The sequence below is a fragment of the Callospermophilus lateralis genome, chromosome 4 (genome assembly GCF_048772815.1).
Source record: "Callospermophilus lateralis isolate mCalLat2 chromosome 4, mCalLat2.hap1, whole genome shotgun sequence".
Lineage (NCBI taxonomy): Eukaryota > Metazoa > Chordata > Mammalia > Rodentia > Sciuridae > Callospermophilus > Callospermophilus lateralis.
Genome location: NC_135308.1, coordinates 40,169,104 through 40,185,795, shown reverse-complemented (window position 1 = coordinate 40,185,795; position 16,692 = coordinate 40,169,104).

Here is a 16,692-nt window from a genome sequence, read left to right as displayed (position 1 = left end):
TCCAGCCGCGGGGCGATCTGCCGAACAAGCCCTGTGTTCATTTCTTATATTGAATTAATGCTGTCAATATAAATTTTATTGGTTTATAATTTTACTCACTTTTAATTTATAATTTGAGTAGGTTTTGCAGGTTTCTAAGAGATATAAAAAGGGAGTTAGTTTTTTATTTATCAGCTAAGAAATAACAATAACATAAAGTCAAGTAAATGAAAATTAAAAGTTGGTTAAAAATGGGAGGCAGTGGCCCTTTCTCTAGCATATCCCCTTGGCTCTTCTTCTTTCAGCAGTAAAGATAATATTGACTGCCATCCCAAATGCTGGCAACAGGGGCTTTTGTTTTTCCTGCCCCCAGAGCCTTCTGTGCCTCACATATGGCAGGCCAAATATATTGGAGAATTAATTCCTTATTATTCAACCCATAACTAAAGGAAAATGGAATACAAATATTTCAGTTCTCCCATGTTATGGGTGAAATAATATTAAGATAACTGTGTCTTGCAATTGTTCAGCATATTTAAGATCCACCTGTTGGATGCAGTTCCCTTATGTAATGAACCTAAAGCAACAACATTGTCCTGAGGGTGGATACCCAGAGACTAGATAACAAATAAAGCCTGATGTCTTGACCAAGTCCATTTCACAGTAGAACCAGTAGATCTATGGACTACCAAGTAGAAATTTCTCTATTACCTAACTACCTATTCAAATTCTATACCTATAATTGGCAAAATCTAATCCATGGTCTGTATGGTGAGAATAACCAAATTGGAACTCCACGAAAAGGCTCCCACTTAAGATAAACTAAGAACTATGTCATATATTAAGTAAAATGGTAGAAAGCAGGGAGTATGGTTCCTACCCTAAGACAATTTAATTTCACTTAAGAAGTTAGCCCCATAGTGTCCATGTTCAAAATGTATGGGTCAGGGAGGTACTTGGGAAATTTGTGCCTTTCATCTCCATAAATTTTGGCCATGCTGCACCAAGAGGTCCTGGATCCTATGAAGAAGAGGAAACCATTTACAAAAAAATATAATAAGGGTCCAACTAAATCTAAAGTTACCTATTCTCCATTGTCCTTCTGCTTCTTCTTCTAGTGGAACAACAACAAAAATGAAGCCTTATACAAATGAGGATAAAAGATTTACACGATAAGGGCAAGGATGTCATGAAAGCTTTTCATGGAGGTGTTCTTTGGCCACTGAAGCATGCCCACCCACTGTTACACCCTACATCTGGACTGCTCCCCAAAGACCCTTGTACTGAAAGCTTGGTTCCCAGCCCATGGTGCTGTGGACAGGTGGTGGAAACTTTTAAGTGGTCAGGCCTGGTGGGAGGTATTCTGTTGAGGGTGGGTTTGGAACCTTGACCCTTCTTCCTTGATTTTTATTCCTGGACATGATGTAAGTAGCTTTGTGCTACCCTATGTTCCCTGCCACCATGTGCTGTCTCAAAGCAATGGACTAACTGATGCTGGTCTGGAACCTTCAGAACTGTGAACCTAAATAAACTTTTTCTCATTCTATGTTGGTAATGTCAGGTATTTGTTATAGTAATACAATACACTCTTTTTCTGGAGGCGTCAACACTCCTCAGGAGAAGACCTGAACCATAGCTGATGAGGTATGGCATGCAAATATCATATTTTCCTCTCCTCTAAGTGAGCAATTCTGAGGCAATCATGTGATTTACATGCTGTTTCTCGAAGTCCTCCAGAAGTGTTAAGCTCCAGTTGTCCATGCAGCACTGTTCTTGGTAACAGAACCTTTGCTCCCAACACTCCATTTATTCCCTATTTCTTTAGTTGTTCCATAAATATTTCTTGCACTCAAATCCTTATTTTAGTGTCTCTGAGAGATCACAAACTAAGGCAGGTCCCTTTAAAAATTGTTTTTTTAATTGAAAACATGTTGAAAAAAAGCATGTCGATAACTTCAAAAAACATGGCTATAGTGCTCTTTCACCACATCCACTTCAATAACCATGTTACCAAGCAGTGTTCTAATTGATTGACTACATGCTCATAGTCAAGAAATAAAGATGCAACAAGATTTTGTTCTGCCTTCTTTGAGAAATCAAGAAATTGTGTACTCATGTTAAAAACCCATTTAAAATGCTTATGTACACTTATTTGCCAATTTTGTGTTGCTGTAACACAGCACCTGAAACCAAGTACTTCATAAAGAAAAGAGGTTTTTTGGGGTCTTACAATTCTGGTAAACAGAAAGACCAAACAGCATGGTATCAGCATCTGACAAGGGCCCCATGGCCATTTCACTAAACAGTGGATCAGCTGGCACATGTGGGAGCAGCATGTATGCAGAGAGGGGAGGCAAGGTACAAGAAGCAAGAGAATGAGCTGAAAAAAACAAATTCACTTTATAACAACCTGTCTTACAAGTACTAATCTAATCCCAGGGGAGTTAGAACTCTGGAGACAGCATCAATCCTATGACCTTAATCTTCCACTGTTATAATCCTCCCCCCACCTGTTAAAGATTCTATTACCTCTCAACATTGGGGACCAACTTTCTAGCCCATGAACCTTTTAGGGACAAACTCTGTCCAAACCATAGTGACATATATATACATGGGCATTTTCCATTCGTATATTAAAGTGGACAAATATCTGCTTTCAGAGAAGCTCATCTAATCTGAAGGGCTTGAATCTACAATAAGACTGCTTGTGAGAGGCTAAACTGTATTCTGCATAAACAAAAAGAGTGCTTTTAAAACTCTGGTCTGCATAAACGGCCCTTTTGGGATCACATAGTACACAAGCAGTAGATCTTATGTATCCTCAGCATGATTTAGCAAAATAGGTATCTACCTCCTTAGATGTTCCTGCCAAACTCTCTTAAATATAAAAGGATGTGAAACCCAAACAAACTGAAGCAAACCTCCTACCACATGTGCACATGTGCACACGTACACATACATACACACCCATACCCACAGGAAATGTTAGATAGTTACTCAATGTAGTCTTCCTTGCCCCAATTTGCTTTATATAATGCTGGAAAGTACTCATCAAATCATATTTTAAATAGTATTCTCTATATTTCTATATGGGCTTCCACATCTCAGCACAATGGAACTAGAGAAAGAGGCACTGTCATGTTCAATTTAGTCAAGATTACCTCCATAACAATACCTCAAAGACTGTATTCCCCTAATTCATACATGAGGATTAGAATATGCACTCAGTTAAGATTACCATTCTGATGATCATGCACCATGTTATTGCTAATAAATTCCTTTATATAGTTTCCCACACAAACAAGCAGAGTTTCTCTTATGTAAAATTTTAAAAGAAATGTATACTAAAGTTTGTATTTGTTTAAAAAATCAAAATAGTACCTTCAAGAGTATCCTAAGCCTATATTAAATGAATGTCAAATTTTGGGATTTAAAAATAAGGTTAATAAATAATTTTCGTTGACTGCATGATTAGATGTGTAAACTTTCAAATGTTGAAAATTCAGCCTGTGTTGTCATATTGCCTTTCTGGGTCAGTTTTCCTTTTTTCTTTCTTTTTAAATATTTAGTATTTGAAGTGCTTTCTCAGTTCAATAGCCTTTCTCTCACCAACTCATTTTAATCATAATACTCAACTAGGTGCCAATTTTGGTTTTCCTATCTGGCCTGCCAGAGAAGCTGAGATTGCAAATGTTACATTAGAATAGGGGGCCTTAGCAGATATTTCTGAGAACCATATGTAAAGGCATTTAATTAAAAAATACATATTTTCCATATTTCAAATAATGATCACATACCTACCTTGGTTGTGACATGATTAAGCATTTAAAATTAAATGTAATTGCAAGGTTTTTCTCTCTTGTCTTGTTTTTTCCTGGGAGTATTTTTGCACCAAAGCTCCTTAAATGATACAGATGGTAGGAAGATGATAGACATAGGGGCCAGTAGAAAGGGAGGCTGCATGAGCACCATGCTGAGATCCTTTAGACCAGATAACAGTCATGGGTCATCCTCCAGGGTCCACAACTGCTCACTCTTGATGTGGCACCATAGATGGAACTTTTGTTGAAGGACAGTTTGGACAGGGTAATCTGGTTCAAACAAGTCAATTCTTTAAAAACTGTCAATAGTATCAAGGTGGTAGAATAGAGAAGGCCACTTTCCTGAATTCTCTGTGGTATTAGACTAAAAAAGGAGATGGGTAGTTTCTCAGCAGGGTCATTGAAAGACAAAAAAAAAAAAAAAAAAAAAAAGGACCTTTACTGGAATTCAATACTGGACATTCAAAGCAGATCAGGGACTCAGGAAGGTGGATATAATAAAATAAGGAAGAAATACCTAGTGCATCATTTGCTTCCCCTGCCAGTGGCACCACCCAGAGCTGTCCCTCCTCCAGCAAAATGGAGAGATAAGGGAATTAAATATCCTATATTTTTAGGTGTATCTAGGTACAGAGTTTAGAGATCAAAACCAATGCCCTACTAAATTGAAAGGCATGCTGCACAATATCATTGTACCACAAAGAAACCATATCTCTGCCTGTTGTGTGCAAAGGACATAGGAAGGAACCATTTTGCAGCTGCAATGCAACAGCCATCAAGTGAAGGAGCTAATTCTGGAAAACCTGAGTCTGGTCCAAAATACAGGCTTGGGGAGAAAAAAGGGAAATTGCATGGAAATGGAAGGATAGGAAAGGTAGCAGAATACAACAGTTACTAATATGGCATTATGTAAAAATGTGGATGTGTAACCGATGTGATTCTGCAATCTGTTTTGGGGGTAAAAATGGGAGTTCATAACCCACTTGAATCTATATGAAATATGTCAAGAGCTTTGTAATGTTTTGAACAACCAATAAAAAAAATACAGGCTTGACAAACCTACACTGTATGTCATGCCTACATGGCTAGGAGAAAATCAAACAGAGAGAGGTTTACACATGGGACAATTGGTTGATGAAACCCACCTGGCTCTCCCCCTCCTCTTATCTGGATGCTTACAGGACATAGTGGGAGAGACCCATCTGGCTGGGGTTTTGAAAGGGCGGGAGCAAAAGAGTTTGGAGACTTGACCTGAGAATAAGAAATATGGTGTCCATAGGTGATACAGCGTACTATGAATTGGTTTCTCTTCCACATGAGTGGAACCCAGGGGAGTTCCCCAGGGTGCAGTCTTCTAGCATGGACCAGCAATTGGTGGGCCCTACAGGTAGGATGATTTAAAATCTGCAGACCCAATTGGCATTCAGTGAAGAGCCTGTACCTAAACTCCACCTCCAGTAGTGGAGTTTACCAATATTACCTCTCTCACATCAGCAACCCCACCTTGAGGGTGGAGCATGATGCTCCAGATGACCCTGCCTAACAGTGCTGAGAAGGGAAGCAGAGAAACATTTGAACTCCAATGGGAAATAATTTAACTTTTTGAGATTTTTTTTCTTTTGTTCTTTTCTGTGTGTAATTGTTAGCTTAATGGTTCATGGACATTTATAGGTATTCATGTTCATTTGTTTGTTTTTTCTCAATTTCTAGCATTTTTAAATGAGCTATTTTTCATGAATCAGGTTTTTTTTAGGATTGGGATTTTTGATTAGCATATTCCAGTTTTGTTTTATATTCTTTATTTTATTTTCAATGTTAAAAATTTTTACTTTATATAATTTTTTTTCTCTCTTAGATGTTTTGATTCTTTTTCACTCTTTTCTTCTTCTAACAGCCAATCTCTATTATTCTCTTTTCACTCTTCCTTTATTTTTTTACTTCTATCTTCTCTCCTCCTCATCATAATCATGACATATTCTCTCCCTGTAAACCATTTGAAATTGAAAACCCTTTTGCTAACTTACTATTTTTATATAGGCAATAGCTGATAATTTAATTTCTGTTTATTTTGACAACATTAATAGATGTCATTGGTTTAATGCTGTATATTATTTGCAATGGTGGTTGTTATTGTTTGTCTCTTCTTAAATGCTGAGGTACTGGAAAATTTCAGCATCACTGTAAGTATACAGGGTAGTATCTTTATGGCCTCAGATCCATAGTGTTAGTTGGGCAGACGCAAAAACAACATAAAAAATCAAGAGAACAAATCACCCACCAAAACAACAAGATACTTCAATAACAGAATCCATCGACACCACAGTGAAAGAAATGTCAGAGAAGTTTAGAATGCACATAGTTAAACTGATCTGCATAGTAAAAGACAATGTAAGGAGTGAAATCAGAGAGAAAAAAATAGGAAGTGAAAGATCACTTTAATAAAGAGATAAAAGTTCTGAAAAAAAATCAAGTAGAAATCCTTGAAATGAAGAAATCAATAAACCAAAATAAAAAAATTCAGTGGAAAGCATAACCAACAGACTAAAGCAGATGGAAGACAGAGTTTCAGGCAATGAGACAAAAATAGATAATCTTGAAAATAAAGTTAAACACAGCAAAAAGATGTTAATAGATCATGAATAGAGCTTCCAAGCAATATGGGATACCTTAAAAGACCAAATATAAGATTTATCAGGATAAATGAAAGCTTGGAGACACAAACAAAAGGAATGCATAAACTTTTCAATGAAATAATATTAGGAAATTCCTCCCAAAAAGAATGAAATGGAAAAATCAAAAGAAAGGAGGCTTACAGGGCCCCAAATATACAAAATTACAACAGAACCACATTACATCACACTATTATAAAAATGCTTATCATATAGAATAAGAAAAGAATTTTAATAGTTGTCAGTGAAAAATGACTGGTCACATTTAGAGGTAAACCAGTTCAGACCACAACTGATTTCTCAACACACAATTCATAGATAGGAAGTCTTGGAATATCATATACCAAACATTGAAAGAAAATGGATGCTAGCTACAAATACTATACCCAGCAAAATTAAGCTTCAGATTTGAACGTGAAATAAAAACCTTGATAAACAAAAGTTGAATGAATTCACACCTAGAAAACCTACACTACAAAACATTCTCAATAAACTATTTCATGAAAAAGCAATGAAAAATAAAAGTGACAGCCAGAAAAGGAAGGAAATACACTAGAAGAATAGTCAATCAAAGGAGAAATAATTCAAATTAAAAACAAAAAATAAATCAAAAAGACTGGGAATACAAATAATTTTTTGTAATAATATTGAATGTAAATGGCCTAAACTCATCAATCTAAAGACAAAGATTAGTAGATGCAGTAAAAATAAGACCCAACAATATGCTGTCTCCAAGAGGCTTACCTCATAGACAAAGATACCCACAACTCAAGGTAATAGAATGGGAGAAAAACCATATTATTCACATGGGTCTTGTAAACAAGCAGATATTTCTATTCTCATATTAAATAAAGAGATAATCTAAAAGGGACAAAGAAAGCCAATTCTTATTGCTTACAGGAATTATACATCAATAAGACATAACAATTGTAATTGATGTCTCAAACAATAATCTATGTACATAAAATTGTTCTCAATTTCAAAGAAACAAATAGACAACAACACAATAATATTGGATGACTTTAACACACCTCTCTCACCACTTAGATAGGTCCTCCAAAAAAAAAAAAAAGAAAGAAAGAAAAAACCCTTACAACTAAGAAATACAATTAATAACTTAGACCTAATAGACATATATAGAATATTTCATACATAAATGACTGAATACAATTTTTTCTCAGCAGCACATGGATCATTCTCCAAAACTGACCATACCTTAAGGCAAAAACCAACCCTGAGTAAACATAAAAAATAGAGATAAGAGATAATCCCTTGCTTTCTATCAGATCACAATGGAATGAAATTAGAAATAAATGATAAAATAAAGAATAAAAGCTACTATAATATCTGGAGACCAATAATATGCTATTGAATGACCAATGGATAGCAGAATAAATGAGGAAGTAAATAAGAAAATATCTACATATAAATGAGAATATATATACAATATATCAAAATCTCTGGGACACTATGAAGGCAGTTCTAGAGTAAAGTTCATTGTGTTAAGCTCATTCCTTAAAATAGAAAGTGAACAAATAAATAACCTAATATTACATATTGAAGTCCTAGAAAAAGAAGAGCAAATCAACACCAAAGAAGTAAAATAGAGGAAATAATTAAAATAAGAGCCAAATCAATGATATTGAAACAAAATGAAACTGTTGAGAGCCACAGCCGAAGGGGCCCCAGCAAACTTTCAGACTGCCAGCTGATGATTGGCTCACAGCGGCCCCAGCAACATCTAGCTGATTGGCTCCTCTGCGGTGATGCTCATTGGACTGTTTCCCTGCCCTTTCAGGCCACGGAGCTGCTCATTGGGGGACTTTTTTGGCTCTGCCCACGCGACCCAGCCAATCGGCCTCAAGAGCAGGAGGATTGTGGGAGGTGAAGAGGCTGGTGGTTGGGGGAGTGCCTTGTGGGAAGCCGGTGGTGGCAGTTGGGCTCTGAGGCTTTTTCCTGAGGAGCTGTTTTGTTTGGCGTGTGTGGTTCTAAAAATAAAGTTAGTTTCTTTTGACAAGTGGCTCCTGAATTGTGCCCAGCCCGACTGCGGCATTTGGTGGCCCGTACGGGGAGCGACTGAGGGTAAGTAAACCGCTCGCCCCTGAGGGCAGGGTGAGAGGATGGGGAGCCATTTTAAGATTCCTCTTTTGTTTTGCTTCATTTTTGTTTTAAGTTGCCTGTCCCTGGAGACGAGTGAGACGGAAGAAAAACCGCTCACTTCTGAGGAAAAACTATTTACATCTGAGGAACAGATAGGGAGAAAGGAAGGATGCACATGTCAGGAGGATAGAAAGGCTATAATGAATTTTTGTTGTTCCCTTTTTGTTTCATTCTGTCTTGGTTTTGTTTGGCGTCATCTTGTTGGGTTGTATTATAGTAGAAATACAGGATCAGAAATTAGTAAAAAAACAAACCGAAAGAGTGTTAAGTAAATTGTTAGAGGAAGGAGGCATCCCAGTAAAATCAAGAGCAGTCAGGGCATATGTTGATACAATACAAAAATGTAGCCCATGGCTTTTTAAGGAGGAGTTGTTAAGTATATCACAATGGAACCATCATGGTGAAGATTTAAAAAGAATAGAAAAGAACAGTCCAGGAACTCTGCCAGTTGGCACATTGACATTGTGGACGTTCGTATCTGGTTTGCTTAGTCCAAAGCCTTCAATTCAGACAAAGGTAGAGGAAGGAGAAGATATATTGATTCAAGTAAAAGAGAAGGTCTTTCGAGCTAGTCAGACAGAGGAAGGAAGTTTAGAGCAGAAAAAGCCATCAGGGGAAAAGTTACAACAGGAGACTGCTACTAACACCTTTCTATCACCAGAGGGCATAAGTGTCCAATCAACAGCACCACCTCCATATGCTGGGAGGCTCCCAACCCCCGCAGTTGATAGTTGGGATCCTGAGACAGGATCTCAAGTATTAACATGCCCTGTATTTGAGGTAGGAGGGCAGCGAATTTACCATGCTTTAAATTTCAAAACAGTGAAGCAGCTAAAAGAGGCTGTAACAACCTATGGTCCTCAAGCACCCTTCACTGTAAGCTTGGTCGAATCCATTACCAACTTGAACATGACGCCAGCAGATTGGGCTAATATGTGTAAAGCTGTGCTAAATGGAGGACAATACCTGTTATGGAAGGTTGCCAATGAGGAATTTTGCAAGGAGACGGCTAGGCGAAATGCAGCAGCTGGTTATCCTCAGAGAAATCTAGATATGTTGTTAGGAAAGGGACCTTATGAGGATCAGCAGCAACAAATTGCATATGATCCTGGTGTATATTTACAAATTGCTGTAGATGCAGTTAAGGCATGGAAGACTTTACAAGGACATGGAGGTTTACAAGGTCAATTATCTAAGATAATACAAGGAGCTAATGAATCTTATGCTGAATTTGTAGATAGGCTTATTCAAACAGCTACCAGAGTTTTGGGGAATACAGAACAAGCAATGTCATTAATAAAACAACTGGCTTATGACCAAGCGAATCATTGGTGCAGAGATATCATTAGACCATGGAAACATGAAGATTTAGACACATATATTAAATTATGTAGAGACATTAATGAACAAGAGCAAGTCGTGGCAGCTGCAGTAAAACAGGCTTTAGATGCCAGAGACATTATTGAACAAGGGCAAATTGTGGCAGCTGCAATAAAACAGGCTTTAGATGCCAGGCCAAGAACATGCTACAATTGTGAACAAACAGGACATTTTAAAAGGAATTGCCCCATAGGAGGAGGGTTTAACAAAACTAGGTATCAAAGGAGTAGAATACCGGTATTTGCCCATGATGCCGTAGAGGGACGCATTGGGCTAATGAATGCCGTTCTCAAACCACCATACAGGGTACTCCATTATCAAAAAACGAACAAGAACCAAGTGTTTATCCACGATATCGTGGAGAAAGGCATTGGGCTCCATTACCAAAAAATGGACAGGGGGGTCCAATGCTCCAGGGCCCAAAACCACAAATATGCGGAGCACTGGAGGAACCAAGCAACCCCATCAGGGTAGTGCCCAGGACACATTGTCCATCAGATCCCTCATCAGGCAAACTAGAGGGAGTGCAGGGTTGGACATCTGCGCCTCCGCCAGATCAGTACTAACTCCAGAGATGGGAGTTCAAATCATTCCCACAGGGGTAAAAGGACCTCTTCCCAAAGGAACAGTAGGCTTATTATTGGGACGCAGTTCTTCTACTCTAAAAGGACTTATGATAAGTCCTGGGGTAATTGATCCCGATTATGAAGGTGAAATAAAAATTATAGCCAGTTCTCCAAAGGGTATATCAGTAATTTCACCAGGAGATAGAATAGCACAGTTACTAATAATACCAAGCCTACATGATAAATTTTCCAGTCGTGCTGTAGAAAGAGGTTCCAAGGGATTAGGCTCCACAGGTGTAGATTGGGCTATGCTGTCTTTAAATTTAGATTCTCGCCCCATGCTAAAACTAAATATCCAAGGACATGAATTTAATGGGCTACTGGATACAGGTGCAGACCTTAGCATCATCTCTCGTCAAGAATGCCCCAAACATTGGCCATTACAACAAGCCACTCAAACGCTTCGAGGCCTAGGAGTGGCGACTAATCCCCATAGAAGTGCAATGGTATTAGATTGGAAGGATCCTGAAGGATGTGAAGGAACTATACAGCCATATGTATTGGATCATCTTCCTATAAATTTATGGGGACGAGATGTCCTAGATCAATTAGGTTTGACAAAAACAAATAACATCAACCAAAATGCACCCACTATTATGACTAGACAAGGTTTTAGGAAAGGAAAAAGATTAGAAAAACAAGAACAAGGTATAGCAGCACCAATACAAATAGATCAAGGAACATACAGACATGGGTTGGATTTTCAGAAAGGGCCACTGAGACAATAAAAATTACTTGGAAATCAGAAAGACCAGTATGGGTTCCTCAGTGGCCCCTGACTAAAGAAAAGATACAAGCAGCCCATGACCTGGTCAAACAACAATTAGCGGAAGGACATATACAACCTTCTGTATCTCCCCATAATACTCCCATTTTTGTCATCAAAAAGAAATCTGGTAAATGGAGATTATTGCAAGATTTAAGAGCCATTAATAATGAGATGGCTATTATGGGACCTGCTCAATCGGGGATTCCTCAATTGTCTGCTTTGCCAAAAACTTGGTATGTTTTAGTTATAGATATTAAAGATTTTTTTTTTCAATTCCAATTCATCCTAAGGATAGTCCACGTTTTGCATTTACTATCCCTGCACTGAATCATGAAGGTCCTGATTAGAGATATGAATGGAAAGTACTCCCTCAAGGGATGGCTAACAGCCCAACTATGTATCAAATTTATGTTAACAAAGCAATCCAGCCACTTAGAAATCAAAATCCTGAACTACACATATTTCACTATATGGATGATGTATTATTAGCACACAAAGCTAAAAACACATTGCTAGAACGTTATGCCACACTTACAAACTTATTAAAAAATTATAATCTAGAGATAGCAATAGATAAAGTACAATTAAATTTTCCAATTAATTATTTAGGAGTTCTATTATCCTCAACCATGGTCCGTCCACCAAAAATTCAAATACGAGTAGATCAACTCAAATCACTTAATGACTTTCAAAAGTTATTAGGAGACATAAATTGGATAAGGCCTTATCTAGGTATACCAACAGGAGAGTTGGGACCTTTATTTGATATCCTAAAAGGTCCATCAGATCCAAATTCACCCCGAATGTTAACGCCTGAAGCAAGAAAGGCATTAAAAATCATTGAAACATATATGGAAAATATGCATTTGGATAGAATTGATATAAGTTTGCCTTTATTATTTATTGTATACCAACAAAAAATATTCCTACAGGAGTATTTTGGCAAGAAGGTCCATTATTATGGATACATTTATCTTACTCCTCTAACACTATTCTTACTAGGTATCCTGAGGCTGTAGGACAATTAATACTCAAAGGAATAAAAGCAGCAAAGGGAGTGTTTGGAATTTCTCCCAATAAAATTATTACTCTATATACTATGAATGAAATTGATGAGTTAGCTAATGAGTTAAATACTTGGGCAGTAATCATGTGCAAATCTAATGTTTCATTTGATAACCACTTACCATCTAATCCTTTATTGTCTTTTTGGTCATCGCATCCTGTAATTTTTCCAAAAACGACAAGAAAAACACCTATCGGGAATGCTCCAAATATATTCACTGATGGATCAAATAATGGTACAGCAGCAATAGTTACACATGATCAAACTTTTACATTTTTAGTACCCAAACAATCAGCTCAAAAGGTAGAGCTTAAGGCAGTATTACAGGCTTTTTGTGATGTTTAAAGATTCTGTATTTAATTTATTTTCCGATAGTCAGTATATAGTTAATGCTATAGTATCCCTTGAAGATACTGGTAGGATTTCCCCTTCCTCTACTGTTTTCTCTTTGCTTTCCACTATACAAAGTCTAATCTGAGACAGAAAAGATCCATTCTTTATAGGACATACCAGGGCACATACAGGATTGCCTGGAGCCCTTAATTTGGGCAATGATTTAGCAGATAAAACTACACAGGACATACATATTTTTTCTACACTAGAAGAAGCTATAAATTTTCATAAAAAGTTCCATATAAATGCTAATACTTTTAAAATAACTAAGGAACAAGCTAGACAAATAATAAAACAATGTCAAAATTGTGTGACCTTTTTACCACAAGTTAATCTTCCTAACCATATTTGGCAGATGGACGTCACACACTTGCCAGAATTTGGAAAATTAAAATATTTGCATATTACAGTTGATACTTCTTCTGGATTTTTGATGGGCTCCCTTCATGCCGGAGAAAAAACTAAAGATGTTATAGCTCATTGCTTACAAAATTTTGCCACTGTGGGCGTTCCAAAACAGTTAAAAACAGATAATGCCCCTGGTTATACTTCTACCTCTTTTAAACAATTTTGCTCATCATTTGGCATTACTCATATAACAGGAATCCCATACAATCCACAGGGACAAGGCATAGTTGAAAGAGCTCATCAAACTATTAACATGTACTTATTACAGCAAAAAGAAGGAATTGGGAAGGGGTATATATTCCCCAAAGATAAACTTAAAATAAACCTTTTTACTCTAAACTTTTTAAATTTGGATTCATCAGGGCTTAGTGCTGCGGAAAGGCATATGTGTCCAAAAAATGTACATAAGCCCAAGGTACTTTGGAAGGATATTCTAACAGGACAATGGAAAGGTCCTGACCCAGTAATTGTCTGGAGTCGGGGGGTCTATTTGTGTGTTTCCACAGGGAGAACAGCAGCCAATTTGGATTTCAGAGAGATTAACTAAGGTCCTGACCCAGTGATTGCCTGGAGTCGGGAGTCTGTTTATGTGTTTCCACAGGGAGAACAGCAGCTGATTTGGATTCCAGAGAGATTAACTAAAGCGATTTCTACAGACCAAAAAGAAGATGATTTGACTCAAATCCATAACAGCTGATATCCAGAACTCCAGTTTGGTTATTCTTACATCTGCAACAGAACCAGAATGCTTTTTTCAATATCTATTTTATTATTGCCCTTTCCCATATCATGAAGTTCTATTTTGTTTTTTGAGCTCATACAGACCTAGGTTAATGTTTTGCTGATCAGTTCTATTTTTTTGACTATTGAGTTTTTAAACATTGCAATGGAGATTTCACCTGTAAAAAGTTATAAGGCCTTTACTATTATGTTATGTGTTGTATGTATTATATTATGTGTGCACACTTGTGTTTTGTGTTATATGTTTGAATGTACGTATGTTCATATATCATATATGATGAGCGCTCATGAAAAAATGGATCCAAATAATTTTTTTTATTCACATGATTTAAATGGTTTAATTTAAATTAGGTAAACAACTGTTGAAGATTGTTTTAATATGTGAACAAAAAAGGAGATTAACAGATCTGTTTGTTTACTTTCACCTTTCCTTTTCATTATATTTAATAATTCTCTTCAAGATAATGTAAATTGTTAAGAAAATTGTTTTCTTTTAGTGCCTTCTGGAATGTTACATAATTTTTTCTTTAGCCATTATTGCCAGAATTCCTATCTTCATCCCAGTGCCGGTGAAGACAAAAATAAAACCAATCTACAGCTTCTGCAATAGCCATCACTGAACTGCTTGCAGAACTTGCCTGGACTATGTGTCACTTGTATGCATTCTGAACTCACTTGTATGCATAGTGAACTATCTGTTGGTGCAGCGACTTGTAGTGTTGGGGTATTTATGCTGATGATGTCATCAGTGGTACAATTTTTCCAAAAAGAGCCATCAATTGGCTTGGTGTATCTTCCTCCCTTCTGCTTGTCATGACCGTTCAGCTAAAATTTGGGGGCCAACAGAGGTGAGGCAAAGAACCTCACCCCCCTGCTGGTACAAAGACCTCTCCACAGGCGTGGCTGTATACTGAACTGTTTGCAGAACTTGCCTGGACTATGTGTCACTTGTATGCATTGTGAAAAACAAAAATCCAAAAAATTGACAAAACAAAAAGTTGGTTCTTAGAAAAACTAAATAAAATTGACAAACCTTTAGCTAGGCTAATGAAGAGAAAGAGAGAATACTCAAATTACTAAAATTCATGATGAAAAATTAAATATCACAATAGATGTACTGAAACAGAGTATAATCAAACTATTTTGAAAATTTATACACTAATAAAATAGAAAATGTCGAAGACATTAACTAATTTCTAGAGACATATGACCCACACAAATTGAATCAGGAGGTCTTAGAAAATTTAAACATATCAATTTAAAACAATGAACTGGAAAAGCCATCAAAAGCCTACCAAAAAGAAAATCCCAGGACCAGACAGATTCTTAGCTGAGTTCTACCAGAACTTCAAAGAACTAATACCAACACTCCTCAAATTATTCCATGAAATAGAAAAGGAGGGAAGCTTTCCAAACTCATTCTATGAAGTTAGTATCTCTCTGATACCAAAGCCAGACAAAATTTCAGGGGGTTGGGGCTTTAAGCTCAGTGGCAGAGCACTTGCCTTATGTGTGTGAGGGACTGGGTTAAATTCTTAGCATCTAATAAAAATGAAACAAATAAAATAAAGGCATGCTATCCATCTTCATCTACAAAAAAATTAAAAGAAAAACTTCAGACCAATATCCCTGATGAACATAGATGCAAAAATTCTTAATAAAATGTTGGCAAATCACATACAAAAACATATTTAAAAGATAATGCACCACAATCAAGTGGGGTTTGTCACAGGGATTGAAGGTTGGTTCAACATATGGAAATCAATAAATGTAATTTATCGTATCAGCAGGCATACAGGCAATAATCATATGATTACCTCAATAGAAGCAGAAAAAGCAATTGAAAAAATCAGCACTCACTCATGCTCAAAATATAGAAAAACTATGGATAGTAGGAACATGCCTTAACATTATAAAAGCTACACATGATAAACCCAAGGCCAACATTATTCTAAATGGTGAAAAATTGAAAGCATTCCATCCAAGAATTGGAACAAGATAGGGATGCCCTCTTACCACTTCTATTCCACATAATCCTCAAAACTCTAGCCACCGCAATGAGACAAAAGAAAAAACATTAAAGGGATACGAATAGGAACAGAAGAACTCAAACTATCCTAGTAGTAATATAGTAACTATAAGAAGTCTCTTACTATTATATTTCTATTTACTCTTTAGATCTTTCAAAGTCTGTTTCAGATATTTAGGTGCACTTATGTTGTACACAGAGATATTTATAATTGTATATATCCTTCCAATGCATTCATCTTTTATCATTAAATGATGACCTCCTTTATCCCTTGTGTCAGTTTTTGACTTAGCATCCATGTCATCTGATATAATTCAGTGTCCCTAGGAAAGGGGGAAATTTTGGACACAGGGAAACCCATAAATGGAGATTAGAATGATGTGGCTACAGACCAGAAGCTGGGAGAGAACGCTGAACTAAATTATTCCTTAACTTTAGAGGCAGTGGGGGCCTGAGGATACCATGATGTTGGACTTCTGGCTTCTAAAACTGTCATACAGTAGATTTCTTTTTTGTTGTTGTTGTTGTTAAGCTACATTATATACCTTTGCTACTACAGCCCTAGAAAAATAATACAGAAATGAAAACTATCAAATCAAGTTTGGTCCCTTAAGAACTCGTGATAAAAGTGAGGGGGGAAAGGCAAGAGAA